We start from the raw sequence: 14,121 nt of genomic DNA, 5'->3' as shown, positions 1-14,121 counted from the left end.
CATAAGATAAATAGTTAAGGATTTTACCCAAAATCTCCATTGATATGATTTGAGAAAATCTAAGTTAATGTTAGTTCAAACTATAAGATCTAAGAAATCTTCAATGGGAGTTTACTAATTCTTCACGTGGAAGTGACTCCAAAATATTCTTCACCCAAAATTTATAAAATATTTTAGTCTCCAAAAATGGAGGCTACAAACCCTAGAACAATGTTCAAAATTGGGGAAGATGGAATATCTTCAATAATAGGGTTTGAGTCTTCTTTTTGTCAAATTTTAGATCATCCACGTGCATTTATAGTTTTTCCCTTGGGCTGGATTTTTCCTCCATGCCTCTATCACACAAACTTAGCCACGACCACAGTATCGTGACCGCGCTAGACTCATGCAATCACTCCTTGTTGACTTGCTTGAATGCCACGATCGCTGTCCTCAGACATCGATTACGATACCTAAGGCTATGTCCTGCTCCAAGTCTACAGTTGTAACTTCTTGCTTCCTTTTGATCATATTAAGCTCCAATCCATATCTTTCTATCTTATCAATTATGTGCCTACAAAATGTTGATATTAGTTCATTCAATCAATAATATGTCTCATTTGATCATTCAAATCAAGGTAATGTGTATGAATTTTGAGTGCAAATAAGTGGTAAAATCACCACTCATTACCACCCCAACTTACCACGAGACAACAATTATCTATGCCCAAGCTTCATACCTTAAAGGTCATAATGACTTCAGGCTTAGTCACTACCATAAGTATCTCATTGCACATGGTGTAGTTATTTTTTATTCCACCCCTCAACATACAATGCAATATCTAAGGATTCACATGACTTCTAAGAGCAACCAAGCAACAACAACCAATACTCTAGAAGTGACTTATTATTTTACCAAAACTATGTTATACTCTATTTGCCTCATTGCTCAGAAGGTGACAAAATCACCACCTCATCTCATGCTCATGCCTCCTCACAAGTAAGAAAATTCCATACACCAAGCTACCAAATAGGCAACAAGGATTTGATTATAAAAACTATCTCCCTCATAAAAGAACTCTGTACATTAAAAAGTGTCATACCATAGGCTTGCCCTTATTTTCAATCGGCACAATAAAGAAAGTAAATGGTTGAAGATCTTAATGAAATTTTTGAGCTTGGAATGTAGGTTTGGGTTAAGGTAGGATATAATTTTGGAAAAACATGGCTATGCCCTTCCTTGAACAACTACATCACATTACTTCATCTGTCTTTTCTACTATTGGCCTCTTCTCTTGGATCTTTTCTTTTTTCATATGCCTACTTTTTGCTTCCTTTGTTCATCCAATTTCTTTGATTACTTTTTCTTGCAACTTTTATGCACTTCTTTCCTTTGTTGGACCCTTTATTTTTCTATTCATTTTCTTTTAATGCTTGGGTACTTAGGCATTTCACTTGCAACTTTGTAGTCCCACACTCACTTCTATCAATCTTCACCACCCCCAACTTAGGATTTTAGCTTCAATTTGTATTTTTAAGTTTAAGGAGGGTATGGTTCAAAAGAGGGATAGGAAGAATGGTTTATGTTTTGTAACGTGTTTCCCAAAGAAAAGATCCATTGGCCCAATGTGGGTCACTAGGGATTAATTTTAGGCATGTGTAGGTTTTTAGGCTATAATAGGCTTCCAATGTCACAAAGATGGCCTAAGATCAATTCTCCAACCAAGTACAATCCACAACAAAACAATTTCAGTAATATATAAATATACATCGAGAGCCATCATGCTTCCCATCTATCAAAATCAACCACATTGTGAATTTCTTTCACACTCGAGTTTAAAATAACTCCATTAATACCAAAAGGTCAAATCATTCAAAATATCTCAAATATTCAAAATTAACGTACTTATAACACACACTTTCTAAAAAAACACAATTTCCAATGGTAATTCACGACCCAAATATCAAAATCATGATAAATATCATTAAAGATTCATACTTTATATCTCCACACATGTAAATTCATCACATGTAAATTTATCTTTTAAAATCATAAACATCAAGATTTCATAATAATCATCATAAGATAAGGGTTCATTCTTCAAATTCATAAAAATCATATAAAAATCATGCCTTTGTAAAGAAAATTACTTTATGGCACAAGAACAAAAGAGAGTTCTTGTTGAAAAACCCCACATTCCTTGAATGATGAACTTTAGATAGATACTCATTTTTGAGATGTTAATAGTGCCTTTGAATGATGTTTCTTGGAGTTCTTGAACTAGGAACTTGGAATCTTGAATAAATTTGCATAATTAATGGTGAACTTTGGAGGTTCTTAAAGTTGGATGTAGGAGCTTAGGGTTTTCTTTTTGAGGGAATTTGATAACATATAACATATAATACTTCTAATAGGAATTAATATAGGGTTTGGATGGATTTTGGGTTGGGGGAATGACCAAAAAGCCCCTAAAAAATCAAATAATTCTCGAATCTGTCCTTTGGTGGGCTGTTTTGATAATCTGAAGTAGATCAACCATAACGTTTTACTCCGATATCCACATAGGATGAAACCAATTTCATTAGAAAGAGAAATCTCATATCTTTAAATTGATATATATTATCTCATCCAGATCATTATGTACGAGAATTTATGGTATTTTGAACTTCACCCAAAAGTTTTCTTTTGATAGGCTGAAGTAGATCGACCATAACGTTTTGCTTCGATAGACAAATTAGATGAAACCAATTTCATTGTAAAGAGGACTCACAGAGATTTCTATTGATATATAGTAGATCATCCAGATCATTATGTACAAGGAGTTATGATCATTTGAAGTTGGAGCAAAAATACACCAGGCCTCAGTACTTTTTCTTGCACGTTTTATTGTTCACTACTATTCACGATTCGATCGGAATATTCATGACTCATCGCTCGGGTGTCTGTTTTGGATGATCCACATATCGTTGGAAAGCTTATTCGATACTCTACGTAATGGTGGGTAATAAACTAAGACATTCCATACGAAAAATTTATAATTCATTCTAGAAGATAGAACCCAACACTACGCATAAAATTTTAACGAAAAATTTCCTGGGGTATTACAGTCAGATACATTCAATTCAGATATAGTACTAAACTTAGCTAGTTCCATCAGATTTAGGACTATCAGATATAGTACTCATGTTATCAGTTATACCAGTTATTAGTATGTCATGATATCAATATTCATATTCAGTAATCAGTTATCACGATATCTGTGTCAATTTTTATGTCTCATGCATGTACTATCACGCTTATGATAGTCAGTTTCTTATTCTATTTGTTCATGTTTTTAAACCCCATGCATTTAGCTTACCTCACATGCATACCAGTATATTCAAATTACTAACGCTTGTGTTATGGTGTCTTATACCATAGGTTCAGAGAAACAAGTTCCAAATCATCAGTAGATTCCAGTCTCAGCAGTCAGAGTTAGAAGTGAGTCCTCATCTTTCGTGCACACAATCATTATTTTAATATATAATTAATTAGTCTATTAGTTGGAGTTAATTGGGGACATGTCCCATTAACTCCTTACTCAGATAGTTCAGTCAGTTAGAGGCTTTCTAGACTATTATGTTTAGACAGTTATTTTAGTTGTTTTGGCTTTTTTATACCCCTTTTCAAATGTTATGTTTTACTTCAGATATGTGAACCTTATGGCCTTTCAGTTCATATTTCCACTTTATACGGTCTATGCAGTATACAGGTACAAATATCAGTCATGGGTTAGTTTTTGGTCCTTCGGGGTCATGAGCACCGTGTAACGTTCTTGGTATCTAATTTAGGATGTTACAAACATGGTATCAAAGCAAATTTCAATAGAGTCCTAGTAAGTCTGAAAGCCGCATTTAGTAGAGTCTTATGTATGGGTGTGTTACACATCACATTTATATGCAGGAGGCTATAAGATGTTTAGGAGTAGTTTCCCTTCTTTTAGTATTCATGTCATGCCAGTGAGCATAATCTTAATCTAATCTCTCAGTCTAATCCGTTTTTTCTCCTTATTTTATAACATGCCTCCCAAGAGAAGAACCCATCTTGTCCAAGAAGATCCCGTGGACGAACATATTTCTCATGCCGAGTTCAGGGCCACATTCACTAGTCTTGCTCAGTCAGTTGCTGCTTAGGAATTCCTAGATCTAGTTCAAAAGGATACAAACATAATGGGGGTTAACCCTAGTGAGAGTGCTGAGCTAGCTGCATATTAGTTGTAGGATTTTTCTCAAACTTGGTTCAAGAAGTTGAAGCTAGAGAGGCCAGATAAAATAGGTCCAGTTGAGTGGGAGGAGTTTGTTTCTGCTTTTCTTGATAGATTCTTTCCCCTAAATCTTAGAGAAGCTAAGGTGATAGAATTCCTCAACCTTGGAAAGAGAAATATGATAGTGAAAGAGTATTCTCTTTAGTTACTTAATTAGCCAGATATGCCCCTTATGTGGTTGCAGATAGCAGGGCAAGGATGAGTAAGTTTGTCTTGGGGGTGAACGATAGAGTGGTTAATGATTGCAGATCTTCCCTACTGAATAGTGACATGACTTTAGCTAGGCTTATGACTCATGCTCAGCAGATAGAGGAGCAGAAGATTAATATGAGGGGGAAATAAAATAAAAGAGCGAAAATAGGTAGTTTTAACTCTGCTCAGCCTAAGTCAGAAGGAGGAAACCATTCTCAGTTTTGTCCTAAGTCATCAGTTCCAGCTCCTTCTTTAGCCAGTGCTCCAGTTCCTAAGTTCAGAGAGGGTAATTAAGATAGAGCGCCGGGCTCTAAGTCCTAGGGCAATGTTAGCAGTGCCCATACCTATCCTATTTTTCAAACTTATAGCAAGTGGTATTTGTTTCGGATATGACAAGCCTGGCCATAGAGTCAGAGACTGTCCTCAGCCAGGTCCTCAGGGTCAACAGAATCGCTCCTCAGCTCAGTCTAGTTGCCCAAACCAGAAGTATGCCACCTCCAGTGCTACAGTGGGCAACACCAAAATCGTATTTATGCTCTGCAATCCCGAAAAGATAAGGAAAATTCTTATGATTTGGTTACCGGTACGTTACAGATATTTTATGTGCATGTTTACACTTTACTAGATCCAGGAGCTTTTTTGTCTTTTGTCACTCCTTATATAGTAGTCAATTTCTAATTTAGTCCCTAAATTCTGGCAGAGCCCTATTGAGTCTCTACCCTAGTGGGTAAAACCATCATAGCCCGGTGGTTATACAGGAAATGCCGGGTTATGATATTTCAGAAAGTCACCTCAGCAGACATAGATAAATTAGAGATGATTGATTTTGATGTCATTCTCAGCATGGATTGGCTTCATTCCTGCTATGCCATAGTCGACTGTAAAAATAGAATAGTCCAATTTCAGTTTTCGAATGAACCCATCCTTGAGTGGAAGGGTAGTGTATTCGCTTTCAGGGGTCAGCTTTTTCCCTACCTTTGGGCATGAAAAATGATATCTAAAGGATGTGTCTATCATCTTGTTCGAGTTAAGGACAATAGTTCTGAAACTCCCAGTCTTGAATCAGTCATAGTCATACACAAATGGCACTAGCGGAACTCAACCGAACTCAACCTATCTCTATTCTACCATACATAATGGCACTAGCAGAACTCAAAAAACTGAAATAGAAGTTGAAGGATCTCTTAGATAAGGGATTTATCAGGCCCAACATTTCCCCGTGGGGCATACTAGCCTTATTCGTGTGCAAAAAACACAGTTCTCTCAGAATGTGCATTGATTACCATCAACTCAATAATGTCACAGTCAAGAACAAGTATCCTCTTCCCAGAATTGATGAAATATTTGACCAAATTTAGGGTGCCAGTTATTTCTCTAAGATAGACCTCAGATCTAGCTATCATCAGCACAAAGTCAGAGAATGTGACATTCCAAAAATAGCTTTCCGTACTTGGTATGGTCACTTTGAATTCTTAGTTATGTCATTTGGTCTTACCAATGCCCCATCCGCTTTCATAAACTTGATGAATCATGTGTTCAAGTAGTACTTGGACATGTTCTTCATAGTCTTCATAGATGATATTCTAATCTATTCTCGCAGTGAGCACGATCATGCAGACTATCTTAGGACATTACTTGAGACTCTCATAAATCTTTAGTTATTCGCTAAATTCAGTAAGCGTGAGTTTTGTCTAAGGTCATTAGAATTCCTGGGTCACATCCTTTTCGGTGATGGAATTAGAGTAGATCTTCAAAAGATCAAAGCAGTAAGAAACTGGCCTCACCCTATCTCTTTATCAGATACTAGGAGTTTCTGGGGTTTGGATGGCTATTATAGATGGTTTGTTGAGGGATTTTCTTCAATTGCATCCCCTATGTCTAGATTGAATCAGAAGAAAGTCAAGTTTTAGTGGTCAGATCCTAGCGAGAAGAGTTTTTAGGAGTTGATGACTCCACTCACCTTAACTCCAATTCTAGCTCTTCTAGATGGTTCAAATAGGTTTGTAGTGTATTGTGATTCATCCAGGGTAGGTTTAGGTTGTGTCCTCATGCAACATGGTAAGGTCATAGCCTACGTCTCCAGACAGATTAAACCCCATGAGAAGAATTATCCTACTCATCATGTTGAGTTAGCCGCTGTAGTATTTGCTTTGAAGATTTGGACGCATTACCTAAATGGAGTTCATGTAGACGTCTTCACATATCATAAAATTCTTCAGTATGTCTTTTTCACAAAAAGATCTCAATCTTTGTTAAAAAAAGTGGTTAGAGCTCTTGAAAGATTATGACATGAGTGCTCTCTATCATCTGGGCAAGAGTGGTCGACGCTCTCAGTAGACTGTCTATGGGTAGTGTTGTTCATGTTAAGGACAGTAGAATGAGCTAGCCCAGGAAGTGCATCAGCTATCCAGACTAGAAGTTCACTTAGTCGATACAGAGGAGGGTGATATATGAGTATAGAGTACTTCAGAATCACCTCTAGTTTCCGAGGTGAAAGAAAAGTAAGATAGAGATCCCAGCCTTTTCAGGTTGAAAGAGTCAGTTCAGGATCAGAAAGTAGAGATTTTCTCCCAAGGGGGAGATGGTGTTCTACATTGTTAGGTTCGTCTATGTATTCCAGTTGTAGATGACTTAAGTTCGTGAATTATTGTAGAAGCACATGGTGCATGCTACTATATTCATATAGGGGGCACAAAAATGTACCGCGACTTGTGGGAAGTCTATTGGTGGAGTGGGATTAAGAGAGATGTTGCAGAGTTTGTGGCTAAGTGCTCTATATGTCAGCAGGTTAAGATAGAGCATCAGAAGCCTAGTGGTCCTATGCAGGAGTTCATTATTCCTGCTTGGAAGTATGAAGAAGTGAACATGGACTTCGTGATGGGTTTGCCTTGAACTCATTATCAACATGATTCAATTTGGGTCATCGTAGATAGAATGACCAAATCATCTTATTTCCTTCTAGTTCATACCTCTTATTCAACCGAGGATTATGGCAGACTCTACATTAGGAAGTTGTTTAGATTATGCAATGTTACGTTATCTATTATCTCAGATAGAGGTACCCAGTTCACTTCTCATTTCTGGAAAGCATTCCAAAAGGGTCTTGGTACCTAAGTTCATCTTAGTACAACCTTTCATCCTCAGACAAATGGTCAAGCAAAAAGGACCATTCAGACTTTAAAAGATATGCTAAGGGCATGTGCAATTGATTTCAAGGGTAGTTGGGATGACCACTTGCCTTTGATTGAATTTACATACAACAACAACTATTATTCCAATATTCAGATGGCTCCATTCAAAGCTCTCCATGGTAGGAGATATAGATCTCCAATTGGTTGGTTCGAAGTTAGTGATGCCTTAATCATAGGGCCTAACTTAGTATTAGATACCTTAGAAAAAGTCCAGTTGATTAGAGAAAGACTCCGGGCTTCTCAGAGCCGATAGAAATCTTATGCAGATGTTCGTAGAAAAGATCTCAAGTTTGATATTGGTGACTATGTCTATCTAAAATTCTCAATCCCCGATATGTCGTACCCTTTAAAATTCTCAGTCACTTTTGTAAGGTAGCTTATTAGCTCGAATTGCCTTCAGATCTAGCCTCAGTTCATCCAGTTTTCCATGTCACTTTGCACAAGAAATGTATAGGTGACCTAGCAGTTTTAGTCCCTATTCAGAGCATCGATGTTCAGAACAGCCTCTCTTATGAAGAGATTCCAGTTGAGATCCTAGACAATCAAACTCATAGACTGAGGAACAAAGAAGTCCCTCTAGTTAAAGTTCTTCAGCAAAATCAGTCTGTTGAGGGTGATACTTAGGAAATAGAAGAAGACATGTGTACCAAGTATCCTTACCTATTCTCCACCGACTCAGATCAAGCTTAAGGTAATAGTTCTCCTTAAGCTTACTCAGTTTCATGTTCAGTGTTATTCAAAAACTTGGTATTAAATACCATTGCATATTAAGTTTTGCATTCAAGTATCAACTCCTTTATAAATTATTCATCAGACATGCATTCTAATCATGAGAAATTTAGTTCCTCAGAACTTCCCATCATGCATTCATGAATCTGTTATACATGCATCAGATATGCATGTTCAGTATGATATATTCAGCTATCAGTCATGTCAATCATGAGATCATGTTTCAGTTATTCCTTTTTAGTATGTACGTCAGTAATATTCTCCCCTCACTCTCAGTCTTATTCAAGGACGAATGTTCTCAAGGTGGAGATATTATAATACCTCATACTTTTTCCTAGGTTGAAATCATCTCAAGAATGTTAGATAAATCCATATTTGTACATGTGGTATTTTTAAGATCTTATTTTTTTTTCATATAGGAAATTGAATTATCTTTCCAACAATACCAATTTCATCAAAATCTGACATTGGAGGAGAAAGTTATGGCCAAAATACAGAAGGCAGCAAAACTGCCTAGATGCGACGGTGAGGTCGATGGACCGTCGCCCATGATCGTCGCAGCAAGTAAGCCAGAACTACCTTCTATCTAGGAGCAATGGCCCAGGCTGATGGATCGTCAGACTAGCGATGGACCATCGCTCAGGCCGTCGCAAGGGAAACAGTGAGGCCACCTTCTAGATAAGGTGTGACGGTCAGGTTGATGGACCGTTGAACCTGTGATGGACCATCACCCAATTCGTCTCAGTCAAAATAGTGAGACCCTATTCTACCTAGAAGCGACGGTCAGGGCCTACGGACTATCAACCCAGCGACGGACTGTCGCACCCATCATCGCAGGTCCCATTTAGTTTTTTTTTGTAAGTCATTTTAACAGGGGTATTTTGGTCATTTATCATCCACTTATATATACCCAATTATATTCAATTTCAGCTTTTTTGTTCATTGTTACTTCACAACCAATATTAGGGTTTCACTCTAACATTAATCTCCAAGAACAAAATCCAATCTTCTTCAAGTACTAAGGGATTTCTAATTCTTCAAGTTCAAGAACATCAAGAATCTTAACCCAGGTATGCATAGTATTCATTCATGGACTCCTTTCATCCATGAAGTCCAAGAATCCCTTTTCCAACTTCATGTATGGATTTTTTTTATGATTTCATGATTGGGCTATTCTTGCTCACGTTGATAAATGAAAAATTAAATTTTACTCCATGTTGGGTGATAATTTCTATGTGGGTTTAATTATTATAGATATAGATTCATTCAAACCTATGAATAAACCCTTGAATGATGAAATTAGAATGTGACCATGATGTTTAATTCTTTTACAATGATGTTTACATGTACCATGCCTACAATATGTTTGATTTAATGCCTAAACGAAGGAAAAATTTCTAACTAGCATGTTGTCATGAAATCCCTATGTACAAGCTTATGCCTATTACATTTTTGATGAAATGCTTTAGTAAATGCATTATGGTGATTATTATGTATTTAAGCAAGTCATGCTTTGTTAGTTTCCTTCTATCGAGTCCTGGGGGTATTTGTACCCGAAATATTAGCTGTGTGCCTAGAGCCATGTCATGTTTTCACGATACTCTCAGTCAAGCTATGATCCTTAGACTTCAGACAGTCTTATGACTCAGGAAATCTCTATGATCTCATCAACTCAGTTATTTGTCAGATATCAGAAGTATTCTATCAGTCAACAGAAGCCAGTAACTCAGTCCATGTTCAGTTTTAGAAAATCATGTTCAGTGTCAATTCAGATAAGAGTAGAAATTAGCACAGAGCGAACTCAAGGGTGGGAACTCACCTGTTATATGAGGATGTGATTCTTACAAAAAATCCTTGTGTTCTAGAACTATCTAGCCAACATAGGTTGAGACATCATAACCTGCTATAAGAGGGTAAATGAGGTGGTTTAACCTACTTTATGAGGGTTCTCATCATTCTCATTAGATTTACCTGTTATATTAGGGTCACTCATATGTTGTCCTTACCAGTGGCACGGTATTGACACCCTTCCAATCAGGGCATAGATTGGACCCCAATTCAGCTATAATTCATCATTTTGGGCATGTCGGTTAGATGACTACTTCCCATAGTTTTAGTAACAGTATCAGTCAAGAACTTAGATAGTTCTTCATATTTCAAGACTGTCATATACAGTATGGAAGTCAGCTAGTTCGATTAGATTTAGGACTTCTTGATACAGTCACTTATGTTATCAGTTATATCAGTTATCAATGTCATGTTATCAGTATTCAGATTCAGTCATCATGTTATCACGGTATCAGTGTAAGTTTTTATGTCTCATGCCTGTACTCTAACGCTCCTGATAGTTAGTCTGTTATTATATTTTTTCATGCATATGAACCCCATGTATTTAGCTTACCTTACATGCATACTAGTACATTCAAACTACTGACGCATTTGCACTATAGTGTCTTATATCATAGGTTCAGAGACAAGAGTTCCAGAGTATCACTAGATTCCAGTCTCAGCAGTCAGAGTTAGAAGTGAGTCCTTATCTTTCGAGGATACGATCATCATTTTATTAGGTCGTTAATTAGTTTATTAGTTGGAGTTATTTGGGGACATGTCCCATCAGCTCCTTACTCAGTCAGTTCAGTCAGTTAGAGGCTTTCTAAACTACTATGTTCAGACAGTTATTTCAGTTGTTTTGGGTATTTCATACCCCTTTTCAGATGTTATGTTTTACTTCATATATGTGAACCTTATGTCCTTTCAGTTCATGTTTCCACATTATTCAATATTTTATGCAGTATACAGGTACAAATATCAGTCATGGCTCATCTTGTGGTCCTTCAAAGTTATGAGAACTCCGGGTACCAAATTTGAGGCATTATACTTCCAAAGCGAGGTTCATCACAATATGGACATGGATCGTCAAGATAGGAATTCCAACTACCAAAATCATATTTGTCGGAAGATGCCACAGAAAAAAATAAAGCAAAAACAAAAATCTACCTAACACAACAAACAAAAGAAAATTACGAACATATATATACAAGTTTGAATTCAAGAAAGTAAGCTAAAATTCATAACTAACTCAATCTGACAAATTGTTCCCCACCAATGATGCCATTTTTTTCAATGCTCAACTTACACGTCAATTTAAGAGCAAATCGATCATCTTCAATATATTTACCCGACTTTGAAGTCGAGGTCGAATCCATGAGGAACAATGTGAGTGACAATCAAGTTAATTCAAAATAATTGATACTTACTAAATTCAAACCAATAGTACAAAGAGATCAAAATGGGGGTGAGAGAGGTATCAGCACTAATAATTCTTTTTGGGTTTTACGAGTATAAATTTAGAGCTACAGATAATTAGAGTTAAGACAATTAGGCACAGATCTTCGGATTATGCTTTCGTAGGAGTAACATTTGTATGAGTGTGTGACTGTTTGATGAAAATTCTAAGTGTTGGTGATGTGGTAGGATAGGTTGGAAATCCTTGAGGCTAGGTCATCAACAAAACCCCAAGGGTGTCACTCATTTACCCTTTTGAGCACCTAATGAGTGCTTCAATCAACCCACCTAATACCTTAATTAGACACCCTTATTTCTCGGATGTTGCCCTAAGTAATCATAAATTTCACAATCACCCTTATGTCTAAGATAGTGAAAATTAGTTAACCATGCTTATAAATTGTCTATTATTGCCTTGGTTCCCATATCTCCCTTCCAAGGATGATGTGGGTTCCTAAAGTTCACCCAACCCCTCTTTCAAGGATGGTTTTTGCTTTAGAGCTTGGAATTTTCATCCATTAAACCCATTTGGGTATTTGAGGCTTTCACCCACAAATTCTAACCAAGTAACTCAAGCAATAGTAAAATCCAACATCACAAACTAGTAAATGCACAAACACAACAAATCTCACACATATTTACAGCCTATACTAGCATAATCCCAAGAGGCAAAACTAGCTACTCGTATGCTAAATAATTAAGTATTTTACCCAAAATCTCCATTGATATGATTTGAGAAAATCTAAGTGAATGTTACTTCAAACTATGTGGTCCAACAAATCTCCAATGGGAGTTGACTAATTCTTCACTTGGAAGTGACTACAAAATATTTTTCACCCAAAATTTATACAATATTTTCTTCTAAAAAAATGTAGGCTACAAATCCTAGAACAATGTTCAAAATTAGGGAGGATGGAATATCTTCAATAATACGGTTTGAGTCTTCTTTTTGAGAAATTTGGGATCATCCACGTGCATTTATAGTTCTGCCCTTGGGCTGCATTTTCCCCTATGCCGCGATCGCACAGGCTTGGCAATGATCGCAGTATCGCATCTGCGCTAGACTCATGTGACTTGTTTGACTGCCGCAATCGTTGTCCTTTGAACGTGATCGTGGTACCTAAGGCTATGTACTGCTCCAAGTCTACAACTATAACCGCTTTCTTCCTATTGATTATTTTAAGCTCCAATCCATATCTTTTTATCTCATCAACTACGTGCCAACAAAATGTGGATATTAGTGCATTCGATCAAAATTATGTCTTATTTGATCATTAAAATCAAGGTGAATGTTGAGTGCAAATGAGTGGTAAAATCACTACTTATCACTTACTTTTATGACAGAAAACAAAACAACAAGGAATTCACCTTTTTACCTTACATACTAATTTCAAGAGAAGAAAACAGGAAAAAATACTTGGACTTCATGTCCTCTTTAGCTTCCCATGTAGCTTCTTCCACCTTGTAGTTCTTCCATAGAACCTTTAACGATGCCACATCCTTGGTCCGTAACTGATGAACCTAATGATCTAAGATTTAAACTGGGATCTCCTCATAAGATAGGGAAACTGAAATACCAATATCCTTGATAGGTACAGCCTGCGGCAGATTACCAATACACTTTCTTAACATAGAGACATGGAATACTGGGTGAATGGAGCTCAAGCTAGAAGGAATCTTCAACTCATATGCAACATTTCCAACCCTCCTCAAAATCAAGTACGGACCAAAATATTGGTGACTAATCTTCCCCTTCTTCCCAAAACATATCACTCTCTTAATGGGAGATACCTTCAGGAACATCCTATTTCCAACCTTAAACTCTAGGTTCTTTCGCCTCATGTCTGCATAGGACTTTTGCAGACTTTGAGAAGTCTTAAATCTATCGAATCACCTTTACCTTGTCCATAGCTCATTGAACCAAATATGGACCAAACATATCTACCTCACCAAGATCGGACCACCCAATAGGAGACCTACACCTCTTACCATACAATGCCTCAAACGGAGCCATCAGAACGCTAGAGTGGTAGCTATTGTTTTAAGCAAAACTTTACAAGAGGTTAGTGCTTCACCCAACTACCATCATAGTTAATCACGCAAGATCGAAGCATATAATCCCACAACTTAATAGTCTTTTCTGCTTGCCCATACGACTATAGGTAAAAGTAGTACTCAAGCTTACCTTGGTCCCCAAACCTTTTTAAAATAACTGCCAAATGCGCGATGAAAATTGCATACCCTAATCGGAGATGGTAGAAACAAGTACTCCATGCAACTTAACAATCTCTTAGAGGTACAACCTAGCATAATCCTCAATCAAGAAGTTAGTCCCCACTGGCAAAACGTGAGCCGACTTTGTCATCGTATCCATGAGGACTAAAACCAAATAAAATTAATTCCTAGACTGAAGAAGACCGATAATGAAATCCATGTTGATC

The sequence above is a fragment of the Capsicum annuum genome, chromosome 2 (assembly GCF_002878395.1).
Source record: "Capsicum annuum cultivar UCD-10X-F1 chromosome 2, UCD10Xv1.1, whole genome shotgun sequence".
In the NCBI taxonomy this organism is placed as follows: Eukaryota; Viridiplantae; Streptophyta; class Magnoliopsida; order Solanales; family Solanaceae; genus Capsicum; species Capsicum annuum.
The sequence above is the reverse complement of the archived record's forward strand: the minus strand, read 5'-3'. Positions refer to the sequence as shown.